The 20422-nt window shown below is 43.7% G+C and overlaps 1 pseudogene; it reads left to right on the top strand.

Annotated features, from left to right (window-relative positions):
• Positions 1-341: 341 nt before the first annotated feature.
• LOC135535993 (gamma-aminobutyric acid receptor subunit beta-3-like) lies at positions 342-15659 on the top strand (annotated as a pseudogene).
• The last annotated feature ends 4763 nt before the right edge of the window (positions 15660-20422 follow it).

The following is a 20422-nucleotide window of genomic DNA, read 5'->3' on the forward strand; positions in this document are numbered from 1 at the left end:
ACCAATGAATGCCACTGCTTGGATAATGGAGGTTTGGATGAGTTCAAACCACGACGGGTCTCGCAGCCGCTACTGGTAACGGTTTAGGCTAAATGTTTGGTCACCTAATGCGCGGTGCTATAACATCTCCAACAGAAACAGAAAGATTTCCGACTGATGTGAAACATTTCAACTGATCTAAGATCTCGGGAGCTGTTAGGTTAAAATCAGAGAGCTGCTGATGAAATATAGCCATATATACGTGGTTATATTACGGCTTTTGTTTTTATAACGCTGGGAAACCCGTTAAACACCTGTTTAGAGTCGAGACGCGTAATCCCATGTTGGAGAGATCACAAGAAATGGTTGGGTTGCAGAGAAGAGGGAATTTGACATTCTCTGTGTCACTCATAGTGGCGTTGATGTGCTGTGCGCAGAGGTGAGTGTTGGGGAAGAGACCCGTCGTAAAGAAGGGATGGTCCCGTCCTATTGGAAAAAAGTTAGTTTTAATGGTCTCTTTCTTGTATTTCAGCGCCAACGAACCGGGGAATATGTCTTTCGTAAAAGAGACGGTGGACAAACTGTTAAAGGGGTATGATATCCGCCTTCGACCAGACTTTGAGGTACATCTACACTTTTTTTGCGCGTTGATGATGGTGCAAATTATTGCCCAATAATATTACTATAATGAATATAATAATATACGTTATTTGTCATGTTAATGGTATTTGATTATTGTTCCTATTTCTCAGGCAAACCGGTTTCTGTTGGCATGAGTTTAGATGGCAAACATCGACATGGTGTCAGAGGTCAACATGGTAAGCAGTATAAATAAATCTATATACTTACATTTGACCACTGATTGACTGTGGATGTTGCATCATTTTTATTATTTATTATTTTATTTTTTTATTTCACCTTTATTTAACCAGGTAGGCTAGTTAAGAACAAGTTTTCATTTGCAACTGCGTCCTGGCCAAGATAAAGCAAAGCAGTGCGACACAGACAACAACACAGAGTTACACATGGAGTAAAACAATAAACAAGCAAGTCAATAACATAGTAGGAAAAAAATAAAGTCTATATACAGTGTGTGCAAAAGGCATGAGGAGGAAGGCAATAAATAGGCCATAGGAGCGAATAATTACAATTTAGCAAATTAACACTGGAGTGATAAATGAGCACTGATGATGATGATGATGTGCATGATGGTGTGCAAAAGAGCAGAAAAGTAAATAAATAAAAACAGTATGGGGATGAGGTAGGTAAATTGGGTGGGCTGTTTACAGATAATGTTGACATATTTCAGACATTCGTATGGTTTACCTTTTCCTTATTGACAATGTTGTCTTCATGTTGTTTGAAACGTTGAGCCGTCGTAATGCTATAACGTTGACCGACAGTATTTCAGACATCAGTATCGTTTACCTTTTCCTTATTGACAATGTTGTCTTCATGTTGTTTGAAACGTTGAGCCGTCGTAATGCTATACGTTGACCGACAGTATTTCAGACATCAGTATCGCTTACCTTTTCCTTATTGACAATGTTGTTTGAAACGTTGAGCCGTCGTAATGCTATACGTTGACCGACAGTATTTCAGACATCAGTATCGTTTACCTTTTCCTTATTGACAATGTTGTCTTCATGTTGTTTGAAACGTTGAGCCGTCGTAATGCTATACGTTGACCGACAGTATTTCAGACATCAGTATGGCTTACCTTTTCCTTATTGACAATGTTGTCTTCATGTTGTTTGAAACGTTGAGCCGTCGTAATGCTATACGCTGACCGACAGTATTTCAGACATCAGTATCGTTTACCTTTTTCCTTATTGACAATGTTGTCTTCATGTTGTTTGAAACGTTGAGCCGTCGTAATGCTATACGTTGACCGACAGTATTTCAGACATCAGTATCGTTTACCTTTTCCTTATTGACAATGTTGTCTTCATGTTGTTTGAAACGTTGAGCCGTCGTAATGCTATACGTTGACCGACAGTATTTCAGACATCAGTATCGTTTACCTTTCCACTGTCTTTAGTGGAATGCAGTGGAATGCTTGTGTTTCTAGCTCCTACAGTACAGTGGAATGCTTGTGTTTCTAGCTCCTATAGTACAGTGGAATGCTTGTGTTTATAGCTCCTATAGTACAGTGGAATGCTTGTGTTTCTAGCTCCTATAGTACAGTGGAATGCTTGTGTTTATAGCTCCTATAGTACAGTGGAATGCTTGTGTTTCTAGCTCCTACAGTACAGTGGAATGCTTGTGTTTCTAGCTCCTATAGTACAGTGGAATGCTTGTGTTTCTAGCTCCTACAGTACAGTGGAATGCTTGTGTTTCTAGCTCCTATAGTACAGTGGAATGCTTGTGTTTATAGCTCCTATAGTACAGTGGAATGCTTGTGTTTCTAGCTCCTACAGTACAGTGGAATGCTTGTGTTTCTAGCTCCTATAGTACAGTGGAATGCTTGTGTTTCTAGCTCCTACAGTACAGTGGAATGATTGTGTTTCTAGCTCCTACAGTACAGTGGAATGCTTGTGTTTCTAGCTCCTACAGTACAGTGGAATGCTTGTGTTTCTAGCTCCTACAGTACAGTGGAATGCTTGTGTTTCTAGCTCCTATAGTACAGTGGAATGCTTGTGTTTATAGCTCCTATAGTACAGTGGAATGCTTGTGTTTCTAGCTCCTACAGTACAGTGGAATGCTTGTGTTTCTAGCTCCTACAGTGGAATGCTTGTGTTTCTAGCTCCTACAGTGGAATGCTTGTGTTTCTAGCTCCTATAGTACAGTGGAATGCTTGTGTTTCTAGCTCCTATAGTACAGTGGAATGCTTGTGTTTCTAGCTCCTACAGTACAGTGGAATGCTTGTGTTTCTAGCTCCTACAGTACAGTGGAATGCTTGTGTTTCTAGCTCCTACAGTACAGTGGAATGCTTGTGTTTCTAGCTCCTACAGTACAGTGGAATGCTTGTGTTTCTAGCTCCTATAGTACAGTGGAATGCTTGTGTTTCTAGCTCCTACAGTGGAATGCTTGTGTTTCTAGCTCCTATAGTACAGTGGAATGCTTGTGTTTCTAGCTCCTACAGTACAGTGGAATGCTTGTGTTTCTAGCTCCTACAGTACAGTGGAATGCTTGTGTTTCTAGCTCCTACAGTACAGTGGAATGCTTGTGTTTCTAGCTCCTACAGTACAGTGGAATGCTTGTGTTTCTAGCTCCTACAGTACAGTGGCATGCTTGTGTTTCTAGCTCCTACAGTGGAATGCTTGTGTTTCTAGCTCCTATAGTACAGTGGAATGCTTGTGTTTCTAGCTCCTACAGTACAGTGGAATGCTTGTGTTTCTAGCTCCTATAGTACAGTGGAATGCTTGTGTTTCTAGCTCCTACAGTACAGTGGAATGCTTGTGTTTCTAGCTCCTACAGTACAGTGGAATGCTTGTGTTTCTAGCTCCTACAGTACAGTGAAATGCTTGTGTTTCTAGCTCCTATAGTACAGTGGAATGCTTGTGTTTCTAGCTCTTACAGTACAGTGGAATGCTTGTGTTTATAGCTCCTACAGTACAGTGGAATGCTTGTGTTTCTAGCTCCTACAGTACAGTGGAATGCTTGTGTTTCTAGCTCCTACAGTACAGTGAATGCTTGTGTTTCTAGCTCCTACAGTACAGTGGAATGCTTGTGTTTCTAGCTCCTACAGTACAGTGGAATGCTTGTGTTTCTAGCTCCTATAGTACAGTGGAATGCTTGTGTTTCTAGCTCCTACAGTACAGTGGAATGCTTGTGTTTCTAGCTCCTACAGTACAGTGGAATGCTTGTGTTTCTAGCTCCTACAGTGGAATGCTTGTGTTTCTAGCTCCTATAGTACAGTGGAATGCTTGTGTTTCTAGCTCCTATTGTACAGTGTAACACATTGTTTCTAGCTCCTATAGTACAGTGGATTGCTTGTGTTTCTAGCTCTTACAGTTGAATGCTTGTGTTTCTAGCTCCTACAGTACAGTGGAATGCTTGTGTTTCTAGCTCCTACAGTACAGTGGAATGCTTGTGTTTCTAGCTCCTACAGTACAGTGGAATGCTTGTGTTTCTAGCTCCTACAGTGGAATGCTTGTGTTTCTAGCTCCTATAGTACAGTGGAATGCTTGTGTTTATAGCTCCTACAGTACAGTGGAATGCTTGTGTTTATAGCTCCTACAGTACAGTGGAATGCTTGTGTTTCTAGCTCCTACAGTACATTGGAATGCTTGTGTTTATAGCTCCTACAGTACAGTGGAATGCTTGTGTTTATAGCTCCTACAGTACAGTGGAATGCTTGTGTTTATAGCTCCTACAGTACAGTGGAATGCTTGTGTTTCTAGCTCCTACAATACAGTGGAATGCTTGTGTTTCTAGCTCCTACAGTACAGTGGAATGCTTGTGTTTCTAGCTCCTACAGTACAGTGGAATGCTTGTGTTTCTAGCTCCTATAGTACAGTGGAATGCTTGTGTTTATAGCTCCTACAGTACAGTGGAATGCTTGTGTTTCTAGCTCCTACAGTACAGTGGAATGCTTGTGTTTCTAGCTCCTATAGTACAGGGGAATGCTTGTGTTTATAGCTCCTATAGTACAGTGGAATGCTTGTGTTTCTAGCTCCTACAGTACAGTGGAATGCTTGTGTTTCTAGCTCCTATAGTACAGTGGAATGCTTGTGTTTCTAGCTCCTACAGTACAGTGGAATGCTTGTGTTTCTAGCTCCTACAGTACAGTGGAATGCTTGTGTTTCTAGCTCCTACAGTACAGTGAAATGCTTGTGTTTCTAGCTCCTATAGTACAGTGGAATGCTTGTGTTTCTAGCTCCTACAGTACAGTGGAATGCTTGTGTTTCTAGCTCCTACAGTGGAATGCTTGTGTTTCTAGCTCCTATAGTACAGTGGAATGCTTGTGTTTCTAGCCCCTATAGTACAGTGGAATGCTTGTGTTTCTAGCTCCTACAGTACAGTGGAATGCTTGTGTTTCTAGCTCCTACAGTACAGTGGAATGCTTGTGTTTCTAGCTCCTACAGTACAGTGGAATGCTTGTGTTTCTAGCTCCTACAGTACAGTGGAATGCTTGTGTTTCTAGCTCCTATAGTACAGTGGAATGCTTGTGTTTCTAGCTCCTACAGTGGAATGCTTGTGTTTCTAGCTCCTATAGTACAGTGGAATGCTTGTGTTTCTAGCTCCTACAGTACAGTGGAATGCTTGTGTTTCTAGCTCCTACAGTACAGTGGAATGCTTGTGTTTCTAGCTCCTACAGTACAGTGGAATGCTTGTGTTTCTAGCTCCTACAGTACAGTGGAATGCTTGTGTTTCTAGCTCCTACAGTACAGTGGAATGCTTGTGTTTCTAGCTCCTACAGTGGAATGCTTGTGTTTCTAGCTCCTATAGTACAGTGGAATGCTTGTGTTTCTAGCTCCTACAGTACAGTGGAATGCTTGTGTTTCTAGCTCCTATAGTACAGGTGAATGCTTGTGTTTCTAGCTCCTACAGTACAGTGGAATGCTTGTGTTTCTAGCTCCTACAGTACAGTGGAATGCTTGTGTTTCTAGCTCCTACAGTACAGTGAAATGCTTGTGTTTCTAGCTCCTATAGTACAGTGGAATGCTTGTGTTTCTAGCTCTTACAGTACAGTGGAATGCTTGTGTTTATAGCTCCTACAGTACAGTGGAATGCTTGTGTTTCTAGCTCCTACAGTACAGTGGAATGCTTGTGTTTCTAGCTCCTACAGTACAGTGGAATGCTTGTGTTTCTAGCTCCTATAGTACAGTGGAATGCTTGTGTTTCTAGCTCCTACAGTACAGTGGAATGCTTGTGTTTCTAGCTCCTACAGTACAGTGGAATGCTTGTGTTTCTAGCTCCTACAGTGGAATGCTTGTGTTTCTAGCTCCTATAGTACAGTGGAATGCTTGTGTTTCTAGCTCCTATAGTACAGTGTAACACATTGTTTCTAGCTCCTATAGTACAGTTGATTGCTTGTGTTTCTAGCTCTTACAGTTGAATGCTTGTGTTTCTAGCTCCTACAGTACAGTGGAATGCTTGTGTTTCTAGCTCCTACAGTACAGTGGAATGCTTGTGTTTCTAGCTCCTACAGTACAGTGGAATGCTTGTGTTTCTAGCTCCTACAGTGGAATGCTTGTGTTTCTAGCTCCTACAGTACAGTGGAATGCTTGTGTTTATAGCTCCTACAGTACAGTGGAATGCTTGTGTTTCTAGCTCCTACAGTACAGTGGAATGCTTGTGTTTCTAGCTCCTACAATACAGTGGAATGCTTGTGTTTCTAGCTCCTACAGTACAGTGGAATGCTTGTGTTTCTAGCTCCTACAGTGGAATGCTTGTGTTTCTGGCTCCTACAGTACAGTGGAATGCTTGTGTTTATAGCTCCTACAGTACAGTGGAATGCTTGTGTTTCTAGCTCCTACAGTACAGTAGAATGCTTGTGAGTCTAGCTCTTACAGTGGAATGCTTGTGTTTCTAGCTCCTACAGTGGAATGCTTGTGTTTCTAGCTCCTACAGTACAGTGGAGTGCTTGTGTTTCTAGCTCCTACAGTACAGTGGAATGCTTGTGTTTCTAGCTGCTACAGTGGAACGCTTGTGTTTCTAGCTCCTACAGTGGAACGCTTGTGTTTCTTGCTCCTACAGTACAGTGGAATGCTTGTGTTTCTAGCTGCTACAGTGGAACGCTTGTGTTTCTAGCTGCTACAGTGGAACGCTTGTGTTTCTAGCTCCTACAGTGGAACGCTTGTGTTTCTTGCTCCTACAGTACAGTGGAATGCTTGTGTTTCTAGCTGCTACAGTGGAACGCTTGTGTTTCTAGCTCCTACAGTGGAACGCTTGTGTTTCTAGCTCTTACAGTGGAATGCTTGTGTTTCTAGCTCCTACAGTGGAATGCTTGTGTTTCTAGCTCCTACAGTACAGTGGAATGCTTGTGTTTCTAGCTCCTACAGTACAGTGGAATGCTTGTGTTTCTAGCTCCTACAGTACAGTGGAATGCTTGTGTTTCTAGCTCCTGCAGTACAGTGGAATGCTTGTGTTTCTAGCTCCTACAGTACAGTGGAATGCTTGTGTTTCTAGCTTCTACAGTACAGTGGAATGCTTGTGTTTCTAGCTGCTACAGTGGAACGCTTGTGTTTCTAGCTCCTACAGTGGAACGCTTGTGTTTCTTGCTCCTACAGTACAGTGGAATGCTTGTGTTTCTAGCTGCTACAGTGGAACGCTTGTGTTTCTAGCTCCTACAGTGGAACGCTTGTGTTTCTAGCTCCTACAGTGGAACGCTTGTGTTTCTAGCTCCTACAGTACAGTGGAACGCTTGTGTTTCTAGCTCCTACAGTACAGTGGAATGCTTGTGTTTCTAGCTCCTACAGTACAGTGGAATGCTTGTGTTTCTAGCTTCTACAGTACAGTGGAATGCTTGTGTTTCTAGCTTCTACAGTACAGTGGAATGCTTGTGTTTCTAGCTCCTACAGTGGAATGCTTGTGTTTCTAGCTCCTACAGTACAGTGGAATGCTTGTGTTTCTAGCTCCTACAGTACAGTGGAATGCTTGTGTTTCTAGCTCCTACAGTACAGTGGAATGCTTGTGTTTCTAGCTCCTGCAGTACAGTGGAATGCTTGTGTTTCTAGCTCCTACAGTACAGTGGAATGCTTGTGTTTCTAGCTTCTACAGTACAGTGGAATGCTTGTGTTTCTAGCTGCTACAGTGGAACGCTTGTGTTTCTAGCTCCTACAGTGGAATGCTTGTGTTTCTTGCTCCTACAGTACAGTGGAATGCTTGTGTTTCTAGCTGCTACAGTGGAACGCTTGTGTTTCTAGCTCCTACAGTGGAACGCTTGTGTTTCTAGCTCCTACAGTGGAACGCTTGTGTTTCTAGCTCCTACAGTACAGTGGAACGCTTGTGTTTCTAGCTCCTACAGTACAGTGGAACGCTTGTGTTTCTAGCTCCTACAGTACAGTGGAACGCTTGTGTTTCTAGCTCCTACAGTACAGTGGAATGCTTGTGTTTCTAGCTCCTACAGTGGAATACTTGTGTTTCTAGCTCCTTACAGTGGAATGCTTGTGTTTCTAGCTCCTACAGTGGAATGCTTGTGTTTCTAGCTCCTTACAGTGGAATGCTTGTGTTTCTAGCTCCTTACAGTGGAATGCTTGTGTTTCTAGCTCCTACAGTACAGTGGAATGCTTGTGTTTCTCGCTCCTACAGTACAGTGGAATGCTTGTGTTTTTAGCTCCTACAGTACAGTGGAATGCTTGTGAGTCTAGCTCTTACAGTGGAATGCTTGTGTTTCTAGCTCCTACAGTGGAATGCTTGTGTTTCTAGCTTGTACAGTGGAATGCTTGTGTTTCTAGCTCCTACAGTGGAATGCTTGTGAGTCTAGCTCTTACAGTGAAATGCTTGTGTTTCTAGCTTGTACAGTGGAATGCTTGTGTTTCTAGCTCCTACAGTACAGTGGAATGCTTGTGTTTCTAGCTCCTACAGTACAGTGAAATGCTTGTGTTCTAGCTCCTACAGTGCAGTGGAATGCTTGTGTTCCAGCTCCTACAGTGCAGTGGAATGCTTGTGTTCCAGCTCCTACAGTACAGTGGAATGCTTGTGTTCCAGCTCCTACAGTACAGTGGAATGCTTGTGTTCCAGCTCCTACAGTACAGTGGAATGCTTGTGTTCTAGCTCCTACAGTGCAGTGGAATAGTTGTGTTTTCTAGCTCCTACAGTGCAGTGGAATAGTTGTGTTTCTAGCTCCTACAGTACAGTGGAATAGTTGTGTTTCTAGCTCCTAATATAGGCCAATACAGTACTCTAATACTGTAATATAGGCCAATACAGTACTCTAATACTGTAATTTTAGCCAATACAGTACTCTAATACTGTAATATAGGCCAATACAGTACTCTAATACTGTAATTTTAGCCAATACAGTACTCTATACTGTAATATAGGCCAATACAGTACTCTAATACTGTAATTTTAGCCAATACAGTACTCTAATACTGTAATATAGGCCAATACAGTACTCTAATACTGTAATTTTAGCCAATACAGTACTCTAATACTGTAATATAGGCCAATACAGTACTCTAATACTGTAATATAAGCCAATACAGTACTCTAATACTGTAATATAGGCCAATACAGTACTCTAATACTGTAATTTTAGCCAATACAGTACTCTAATACCTTAATATAGGCCAATACAGTACTGTAATATAGGCCAATTCAGTAATATATTCCATTTACACAGCAGAAAATGTTTTCCAAAGTGACAGCAGTCCATACATTTAGCTATGTAACCCTAGTGGGAATTCAACCCACAACTGTGGTGTTGCCAGGGCCATGCTCTATTGAACCGAGCTACGGACAGGACCACTACAATACATTCCTACAATACCAAAGTGCTTGGTTATGTTGCTGACAGCTTAACTTTGTAACCACTATTTCAGGAGTTTCATAATGAGTCAGCAGAGCACAGCTAAGTGGTCCCGCCCACAGAGGGCCATTTTAAAAGCATTCCCCTCAACAGTAGAACTGGTCTTAGAGGTTGTGTCCCAAATGACACCCCATTTCCTATACAGTTGCACTACTTTTGACCACGGCCCCAAAGGGCTCTGGTGAAGAGTAGTGCACTATGTAGGGAATGGGTTGCCATTTGGGACAGATGATCAGAATGGTGTCTGAATAATTCACAGCCTGACTCTGTTGCTTGATGTGTGGCAAGTTGTTAAAACCCTATCCCAGCCTGCTTCAGGTTGTTATAACCCTGTCCCAGCCTGCTTCAGGTTGTTATAACCCTGTCCCAGCCTGCTTCAGGTTGTTATTACCCTGTCCCAGCCTGCTTCAGGTTGTTATAACCCTGTCCTAGCCTGCTTCAGGTTGTTATTACCCTGTCCCAGCCTGCTTCAGGTTGTTATAACCCTGTCCCAGCCTGCTTCAGGTTGTTATTACCCTGTCCCAGCCTGCTTCAGGTTGTTATAACCCTGTCCCAGCCTGCTTCAGGTTGTTATAACCCTGTCCCAGCCTGCTTCAGGTTGTTATAACCCTGTCCCAGCCTGCTTCAGGTTGTTATAACCCTGTCCCAGCCTGCTTCAGGTTGTTATAACCCTGTCCCAGCCTGCTTCAGGTTGTTATAACCCTGTCCCAGCCTGCTTCAGGTTGTTATAACCCTGTCCCAGCCTGCTTCAGGTTGTTATAACCCTGTCCCAGCCTGCTTCAGGTTGTTATAACCCTGTCCCAGCCTGCTTCAGGTTGTTATAACCCCTGTCCCAGCCTGCTTCAGGTTGTTATAACCCTGTCCCAGCCTGCTTCAGGTTGTTATAACCCTGTCCCAGCCTGCTTTAGGTTGTTATAACCCTGTCCCAGCCTGCTTCAGGTTGTTATAACCCTGTCCCAGCCTGCTTCAGGTTGTTATAACCCTGTCCCAGCCTGCTTCAGGTTGTTATAACCCTGTCCCAGCCTGCTTCAGGTTGTTATAACCCTGTCCCAGCCTGCTTCAGGTTGTTATAACCCTGTCCCAGCCTGCTTCAGGTTGTTATAACCCTGTCCCAGCCTGCTTCAGGTTGTTATAGCCCTGTCCCAGCCTGCTTCAGGTTGTTATAACCCTGTCCCAGCCTGCTTCAGGTTGTTATAACCCTGTCCTAGCCTGCTTCAGGTTGTTATAACCCTGTCCCAGCCTGCTTCAGGTTGTTATAACCCTGTCCCAGCCTGCTTCAGGTTGTTATAACCCTGTCCTAGCCTGCTTCAGGTTGTTATAACCCTGTCCCAGCCTGCTTCAGGTTGTTATAACCCTGTCCTAGCCTGCTTCAGGTTGTTATAACCCTGTCCCAGCCTGCTTCAGGTTGTTATAACCCTGTCCTAGCCTGCTTCAGGTTGTTATAACCCTGTCCCAGCCTGCTTCAGGTTGTTATAACCCTGTCCTATCAAATTTTATTTGTCACATACACATGGTTAGCAGATGTTAATGCGAGTGTAGCGAAATGCTTGTGCTTCTAGTTCCGACAATGCAGTAATAACCAACAAGTAATCTAACTAACAATTCCTAATCTACTGTCTTATACACAGTGTAAGGGGATAAAGAATGTGTACATAAGGATATATGAATGAGTGATGGTACAGAGCAGCATAGGCAAGATACAGTAGATGGTATCGAGTACAGTATATACATGTGAGATGAGTATGTAAACAAAGTGGCATAGTTAAAGTGGCTAGTGATACATGTATTACATAAGGATGCAGTCGATGATATAGAGTACAGTATATACGTATGCATATGAGATGAATAATGTAGGCTAAGTAACATTATATAAGGTAGCATTGTTTAAAGTGGCTAGTGATATATTTACAACATTTCCCATCAATTCCCATTATTAAAGTGGCTGGAGTTGAGTCAGTGTCAGTGTGTAGGCAGCAGCCACTCAATGTTAGTGGTGGCTGTTTAACAGTCTGATGGCCTTGAGATAGAAGCTGTTTTTCAGTCTCTCGGTCCCAGCTTTGATGCACCTGTACTGACCTCGCCTTCTGGATGATAGCGGGGTGAACAGGCAGTGGCTCGGGTGGTAGATGTCCTTGATGATCTTTATGGCCTTCCTGTAACATCGGGTGGTGTAGCCTCCTAGCCTGCTTCAGGTTGTTATAACCCTGTCCCAGCCTGCTTCAGGTTGTTATAACCCTGTCCCAGCCTGCTTCAGGTTGTTATAACCCTGTCCTAGCCTGCTTCAGGTTGTTATAACCCTGTCCTAGCCTGCTTCAGGTTGTTATAACCCTGTCCTAGCCTGCTTCAGGTTGTTATAACCCTGTCCCAGCCTGCTTCAGGTTGTTATAACCCTGTCCCAGCCTGCTTCAGGTTGTTATAACCCTGTCCTAGCCTGCTTCAGGTTGTTATAACCCTGTCCTAGCCTGCTTCAGGTTGTTATAACCCTGTCCCAGCCTGCTTCAGGTTGTTATAACCCTGTCCTAGCCTGCTTCAGGTTGTTATAACCCTGTCCTAGCCTGCTTCAGGTTGTTATAACCCTGTCCTAGCCTGCTTCAGGTTGTTATAACCCTGTCCCAGCCTGCTTCAGGTTGTTATAACCCTGTCCTAGCCTGCTTCAGGTTGTTATAACCCTGTCCTAGCCTGCTTCAGGTTGTTATAACCCTGTCCTAGCCTGCTTCAGGTTGTTATAACCCTGTCCTAGCCTGCTTCAGGTTGTTACAAAGTTATTCTTTTTATTTGAAGATTCAGTTTGTAGCAGTGTCTTGGCATGGCTTAGTTGGCGAGGTTATCGGCCATCCTTACAAACTGAAACAGACAGTAGTGTCGATGCTGCGGCTTAGTTGGCGATGTTATCGGCCATCCTTACAAACTGAAACAGACAGTAGTGTCGATACTGCGGCTCAGTTGGTGAGGCATGGCTCTTGCAATGCCAGGGTTGTGGGTTTGATTCCCATGGGGGACCAGTAAAAAAATGAAAAAATGTATCCACTTTGTCGCTCTAAAGTGTCTGCTAAATAACTAAAATGGCTCCCTTTATAGTTCCATATGTTTGACCAGGGGTTCTGGTGAAAGGTAGTAGGTATACCCCCTGCCTGGGTCTGTGCTATACTAGACACCCCCTGCCTGGGTCTGTGCTATACTAGACACCCCCTGCCTGGGTCTGTGCTATACTAGACACCCCCTGCCTGGGTCTATACTAGACACCCCCTGCCTGGGTCTGTGCTATACTAGACACCCCCTGCCTGGGTCTGTGCTATACTAGACACCCCCTGCCTGGGTCTGTGCTATACTAGACACCCCCTGCCTGGGTCTGTGCTATACTAGACACCCCCTGCCTGGGTCTGTGCTATACTAGACACCCCCTGCCTGGGTCTGTGCTATACTAGACACCCCTGCCTGGGTCTGTGCTATACTAGACACCCCCTGCCTGGGTCTGTACTAGACACCCCCTGCCTGGGTCTGTGTTATACTAGACACCCCCTGCCTGGGTCTGTGCTATACTAGACACCCCCTGCCTGGGTCTGTACTAGACACCCCCTGCCTGGGTCTATACTAGACACCCCCTGCCTGGGTCTATACTAGACACCCCCTGCCTGGGTCTGTGCTATACTAGACACCCCCTGCCTGGGTCTATACTAGACACCCCCTGCCTGGGTCTATACTAGACACCCCCTGCCTGGGTCTGTGCTATACTAGACACCCCCTGCCTGGGTCTGTGCTATACTAGACACCCCCTGCCTGGGTCTGTACTATACTAGACACCCCCTGCCTGGGTCTGTGCTATACTAGACACCCCCTGCCTGGGTCTGTGCTATACTAGACACCCCCTGCCTAGGCCTATGCTATGCTAGACACCCCCTGCCTGGGTCTATGCTAGACACCCCCTGCCTGGGTCTATACTAGACACCCCCTGCCTGGGTCTGTGTTATACTAGACACCCCCTGCCTGGGTCTATGCTAGACACCCCCTGCCTGGGTCTGTGCTATACTAGACACCACCTGCCTGGGTCTATACTAGACACCCCCTGCCTGGGTCTGTGCTATACTAGACACCCCCTGCCTGGGTCTGTGCTATACTAGACACCCCCTGCCTGGGTCTGTGCTTGACAGGTCCTGAATAATGGCTGTGGAGGAGGGGGTCTATACTAGACAGGTCCTGAATAATGGCTGTGGAGGAGGGGGTCTATACTAGACAGGTCCTGAATAATGGCTGTGGAGGAGGGGGTCTATACTAGACAGGTCCTGAATAATGGCTGTGGAGGTGGGGGTCTATACTAGACAGGTCCTGAATAATGGCTGTGGAGGAGGTCTATTTTATATTTGAGATTCTTCAAAGTAGCCACCTTTGGCCTTGATGACAGCTTTGCACAAGCTTGGTATTCTCTCAACCAGCTTCATGAGGTAGTCACCTGGAATACATTTCAATTAACATGTGTGCCTAGTTAAAAGTTAATTTGTGGAGTTTCTTTCCTTCTTAATGTGTTTGAGCCAATCAGTTGTGTTGTGACAAGGTAGGGGGGATATACAGAAGATAGCCCTATTTGGTTAAAGACCAAGTCCATATTATGGCAAGAACAACTCAAATAAGCAAAGAGAACTGACAGTCCATCATTACTCTAAGACATGAAGGTCAGTCAATCCAATTTCAAGAACATTGAAAGTTTCTTCAAGTGTAGTCGCAAAAACCATCAAGCGCTATGATGAAACTGGCTCTCAAGAGAACCGCCACAGGAAAGGAAGACCCAGAGTTACCTCTGCTGCAGAGGAGAAGTTCATTAGTTAACTGCACCTCAGATTGCATGCGTCACAGAGTTCAAGTAACAGACATCTCAACATCAACTGTTCAGAGGAGACTGCGTGAATCAGGCCTTCATGGTTGAATTGCTGCAAAGAAACCACTACTAAAGGACACCAATAAGAAGAAGAGAGAATGGACATTTGACCAGTGGAAATCGGTCCTTTGGTCTGATGAGTCCAAATTTTAGATTTTTGGTTGCGAACATCGTGTTTTTGTAAGAAAGATTAGATTAGGATGATATCTGCATGTGTGGTTTCCACCGTGAAGCATGGAGGAGGAGGTGTGATGGTGCTTTGCTGGTGACACTGTCTGTGATTTATTTAGAATTCAAGGAACTCGTAACCAGCATGGCTACCACAGCATTATGCAGCGATACACCATCCCGTCTGGTTTTCCCTTACTGGGACTAACATTTGTTTTGTAATAGGTCAATGACTCAAAACACACCTCCAGGCTGTGTAAGGTCTATTTGACCAAGGAGGAGAGTGATGGAAAGGGGGATACCTAGTCAGTTGTACAACTGAATGCCTTCATCTGAAATTTGTCTTTTGCTTTTAATCCAACCCCTTTGAATCAGAGAGGTGTGGGGGGCTGCCATAATCGACATCCACGTCTTCGACGCCCGGGGAGCAGTGGGTTAACTGCCTTTACTTATGGGCTGAAGGACAGATTTTAACCTTGTCAGCTCGGGAGTTCGATCCAGCAAACTTTCGGTGACTGGCCCAACGCTCTAACCTCTAGGCTACCTGCCACCCTGCATCAGACGACCTGGCCTCCACAATCATTCGACCTTAACCCAATTGAGATGTTTCGGGATGAGTTGGACCGCAGAGTGAAGGAAAAGCAGCAAACAAGTTCTTAGCATATGTGGTAACTCCTTCAGACTGTTGGAAAAGCATTCCTCATGAAGCTGGTTGAGAGAATGCCAAGAGTGTGCAAAGTTGTCATCACGGCAAATGGTGGCTTCTTTTTTTTAAAGAATCAAATATAAAATATATTTGGATTTGTTTTAAAACTTTTTTGGTTACTACAAGATTCTATATGTGTTATTTCATAGTTTTGACGTTTTCACTATTATTCTACAATGTGGAAAATAGTAAAAATAAATAAAAACCCTTGAATGAGTTGTTGTATCCAAACGTTTGACTGGTTCTGTAGGTGGGAAACCATGATACGACTGCTCTAATTCTCTGCGTCTCCAGGACTACACGTTGACCATGTACTTCCAGCAGTACTGGAGGGACAAGAGGCTGGCGTACGCTGGGATCCCCCTCAATCTGACGCTGGATAACCGGGTCGCTGACCAGCTCTGGGTCCCCGACACCTACTTCCTCAATGATAAGAAGTCCTTTGTGCATGGGGTCACCGTGAAGAACCGGATGATCCGACTGCATCCGGACGGCACCGTGCTCTACGGACTGAGGTTAGTACTGTCTCTCCATATATATATATATAATGTCTCATCTGAGGTTAGTACTGTCTCTCCACATATATATATATTATGTCTCATCTGAGGTTAGTACTGTCTCTCCATATATATATATAATGTCTCATCTGAGGTTAGTACTGTCTCTCCATATATATATATATGATGTCTCATCTGAGGTTAGTACTGTCTCTCCACATATATATATAATGTCTCATCTGAGGTTAGTACTGTCTCTCCACATATATATATAATGTCTCATCTGAGGTTAGTACTGTCTCTCCACATATATATATAATGTCTCATCTGAGGTTAGTACTGTCTCTCCACATATATATATGATGTCTCATCTGAGGTTAGTACTGTCTCTCCACATATATATATAATGTCTCATCTGAGGTTAGTACTGTCTCTCCACATATATATATAAAGTCTCATCTGAGTTTAGTACTGTCTCTCCACATATATATATATAATGTCTCATCTGAGGTTAGTACTGTCTCTCCACATATATATATAATGTCTCATCTGAGGTTAGTACTGTCTCTCCATATATATATATATAATGTCTCATCTGAGGTTAGTACTGTCTCTCCATATATATATATATAATGTCTCATCTGAGGTTAGTACTGTCTCTCCATATATATATATAATGTCTCATCTGAGGTTAGTACTGTCTCTCCATATATATATATAATGTCTCATCTGAGGTTAGTACTGTCTCTCCACATATATATATATTATGTCTCATCTGAGGTTAGTACTGTCTCTCCATATATATATATAATGTCTCATCTGAGGTTAGTACTGTCTCTCCATATATATATATATGATGTCTCATCTGAGGTTAGTACTGTCTCTCCACATATATATATAATGTCTCATCTGAGGTTAGTACTGTCTCTCCACATATATATATAATGTCTCATCTGAGGTTAGTACTGTCTCTCCACATATATATATAATGTCTCATCTGAGGTTAGTACTGTCTCTCCACATATATATATGATGTCTCATCTGAGGTTAGTACTGTCTCTCCACATATATATATAATGTCTCATCTGAGGTTAGTACTGTCTCTCCACATATATATATAAAGTCTCATCTGAGTTTAGTACTGTCTCTCCACATATATATATATAATGTCTCATCTGAGGTTAGTACTGTCTCTCCACATATATATATAATGTCTCATCTGAGGTTAGTACTGTCTCTCCATATATATATATATAATGTCTCATCTGAGGTTAGTACTGTCTCTCCACATATATATATAATGTCTCATCTGAGGTTAGTACTGTCTCTCCATATATATATGATGTCTCATCTCACCATTGTCTTCTGAAAGGTAGTGGTACTCCTTTGTGACACATATCCCTCAATTTCAATCAGTGCAGATGTGCAGACACTCAGGGAGTCACTGATGTAGAAGTCTGACTAAAGACAATGTACTCCAACCGCTTTCTCTATAGGAATGGACTGGCTCTCATCACTGTCCCACAGCTTTCTCTGTAGGAATGGACTGGATCTCATCACTGTTCTACAGCTTTCTCTTTAGGAATGGACTGGATCTCATCACTGTCCCACAGCTTTCTCTTTAGGAATGGACTGGATCTCATCACTGTTCTACAGCTTTCTCTTTAGGAATGGACTGGATCTCATCACTGTTCTACAGCTTTCTCTATAGGAATGGACTGGATCTCATCACTGTCCCACAGCTTTCTCTATAGGAATGGACTGGATCTCATCACTGTCCCACAGCTTTCTCTTTAGGAATGGACTGGATCTCATCACTGTTCTACAGCTTTCTCTATAGGAATGGACTGGCTCTCATCACTGTTCTACAGCTTTCTCTATAGGAATGGACTGGATCTCATCACTGTCCCACAGCTTTCTCTATAGGAATGGACTGGATCTCATCACTGTCCCACAGCTTTCTCTTTAGGAATGGACTGGATCTCATCACTGTTCTACAGCTTTCTCTTTAGGAATGGACTGGATCTCATCACTGTCCCACAGCTTTCTCTTTAGGAATGGACTGGATCTCATCACTGTCCCACAGCTTTCTCTTTAGGAATGGACTGGATCTCATCACTGTCCCACAGCTTTCTCTTTAGGAATGGACTGGCTCTCATCACTGTCCCACAGCATTCTCTATAGGAATGGACTGGATCTCATCACTGTTCTACAGCTTTCTCTTTAGGAATGGACTGGATCTCATCATTGTTCTACAGCTTTCTCTATAGGAATGGACTGGATCTCATCACTGTTCCACAGCTTTCTCTTTAGGAATGGACTGGCTCTCATCACTGTCCCACAGCTTTCTCTATAGGAATGGACTGGCTCTCATCACTGTCCCACAGCTTTCTCTATAGGAATGGACTGGATCTCATCACTGTTCTACAGCTTTCTCTTTAGGAATGGACTGGCTCTCATCACTGTCCCACAGCTTTCTCTTTAGGAATGGACTGGATCTCATCACTGTTCTACAGCTTTCTCTATAGGAATGGACTGGATCTCATCACTGTCCCACAGCTTTCTCTATAGGAATGGACTGGATCTCATCACTGTTCTACAGCTTTCTCTTTAGGAATGGACTGGATCTCATCACTGTCCCACAGCTTTCTCTATAGGAATGGACTGGATCTCATCACTGTCCCACAGCTTTCTCTTTAGGAATGGACTGGATCTCATCACTGTCCCACAGCTTTCTCTTTAGGAATGGACTGGCTCTCATCACTGTCCCACAGCTTTCTATAGGAATGGACTGGATCTCATCACTGTCCCACAGCTTTCTCTTTAGGAATGGACTGGATCTCATCACTGTTCTACAGCTTTCTCTTTAGGAAATGACTGGATCTCATCACTGTCCCACAGCTTTCTCTATAGGAATGGACTGGATCTCATCACTGTTCCACAGCTTCTCTTTAGAATGGACTGGATCTCATCACTGTCCCACAGCTTTCTCTTTAGGAATGGACTGGATCTCATCACTGTCCCACAGCTTTCTCTATAGGAATGGACTGGATCTCATCACTGTCCCACAGCTTTCTCTTTAGAATGGACTGGATCTCATCACTGTTCTACAGCTTTCTCTTTAGGAATGGACTGGATCTCATCACTGTTCTACAGCTTTCTCTTTAGAATGGACTGGGATCTCATCACTGTCCCACAGCTTTCTCTTTAGAATGACTGGCTCTCATCACTGTCCCACAGCTTTTCTATAGGAATGGACTGGATCTCATCACTGTCCCACAGCTTTCTCTTTAGGAATGGACTGGCTCTCATCACTGTCCCACAGCTTTCTCTTTAGGAATGGACTGGATCTCATCACTGTTCTACAGCTTTTCTATAGAATGGACTGGATCTCATCACTGTCCCACAGCTTTCTCTATAGGAATGGACTGGATCTCATCACTGTCCCACAGCTTCTCTTTAGGAATGGACTGGATCTCATCACTGTTCTACAGCTTCTCTTTAGGAATGGACTGGATCTCATCACTGTCCCACAGCTTTTCTTTAGGAATGGACTGGCTCTCATCACTGTCCCACAGCTTTCTCTTTAGGAATGGACTGGCTCTCATCACTGTCCCACAGCTTTCTTTAGAATGGACTGGCTCTCATCACTGTCCCACAGCTTTCTCTTTAGAATGGACTGGATCTCATCACTGTTCTACAGCTTTTCTATAGGAATGGACTGGATCTCATCACTGTCCACAGCTTTCTCTTTAGGAATGGACTGGATCTCATCACTGTTCTACAGCTTTCTCTTTAGGAATGGACTGATCTCATCACTGTTCTAAGGCTTTTCTTAGAAATGGACTTGATCTCATCACTGTCCCACAGCTTTTCTATAGGAATGACTGGATCTCATCACTGTTCTACAGCTTTCTTTAGGAATGGACTGGCCTTCATCACTGTCCCACAGCTTTCTTATAGAATGGGACTGATCTCATCACTGTCCCACAGCTTTCATAGGAATGGACTGGATCTCATCACTGTTCTACAGCTTTTTTAGGAATGGACTGGCTCTCATCACTGTCCCACAGCTTTCTCTTTAGAATGGACTGGATCTCATCACTGTTCTACAGCTTTCTCATAGGAATGGACTGATCTCATCACTGTCCCACAGCTTTCTCTATAGGAATGGACTGGATCTCATCACTGTCCCACAGCTTTCTTTAGGAATGGACTGGCTCTCATCACTGTCCCACAGCTTTCTCTTTAGGGAATGGACTGGATCTCATCACTGTTCTACAGCTTTTTAGGGAATGGACTGGATCTCATCACTGTCCCCAGCTTTCTTTAGGAATGGACTGATTCATCACTGTTCCACAGCTTTCTTTAGAATGGACTGGATCTCATCACTGTCCCACAGCTTTTCTTTAGGAATGGACTGGATCTCATCACTGTTCCACAGCTTTCTCTTTAGGAATGGACTGGATCTCATCACTGTTCTACAGCTTTCTTTAGGAATGGACTGGATCTCATCACTGTCCACAGCTTTCTCTATAGGAATGGACTGGATCTCATCAATGTTCCACAGCTTTCTCTTTAGGGAATGGACTGGATCTCATCACTGTCCCACAGCTCTTTAGAATGGACTGGATCTCATCACTGTTCTACAGCTTTCTTTAGGAATGGACTGGATCTCATCACTGTCCCACAGCTTGGATCTCATATAGGAATGGACTGGATCTCATCACTGTCCCACAGCTTTCTCTTAGGAATGGACTGGATCTCATCACTGTCCCACA

The sequence above is a fragment of the Oncorhynchus masou genome, unplaced genomic scaffold, assembly GCF_036934945.1.
Source record: "Oncorhynchus masou masou isolate Uvic2021 unplaced genomic scaffold, UVic_Omas_1.1 unplaced_scaffold_5413, whole genome shotgun sequence".
NCBI lineage: Eukaryota > Metazoa > Chordata > Actinopteri > Salmoniformes > Salmonidae > Oncorhynchus > Oncorhynchus masou.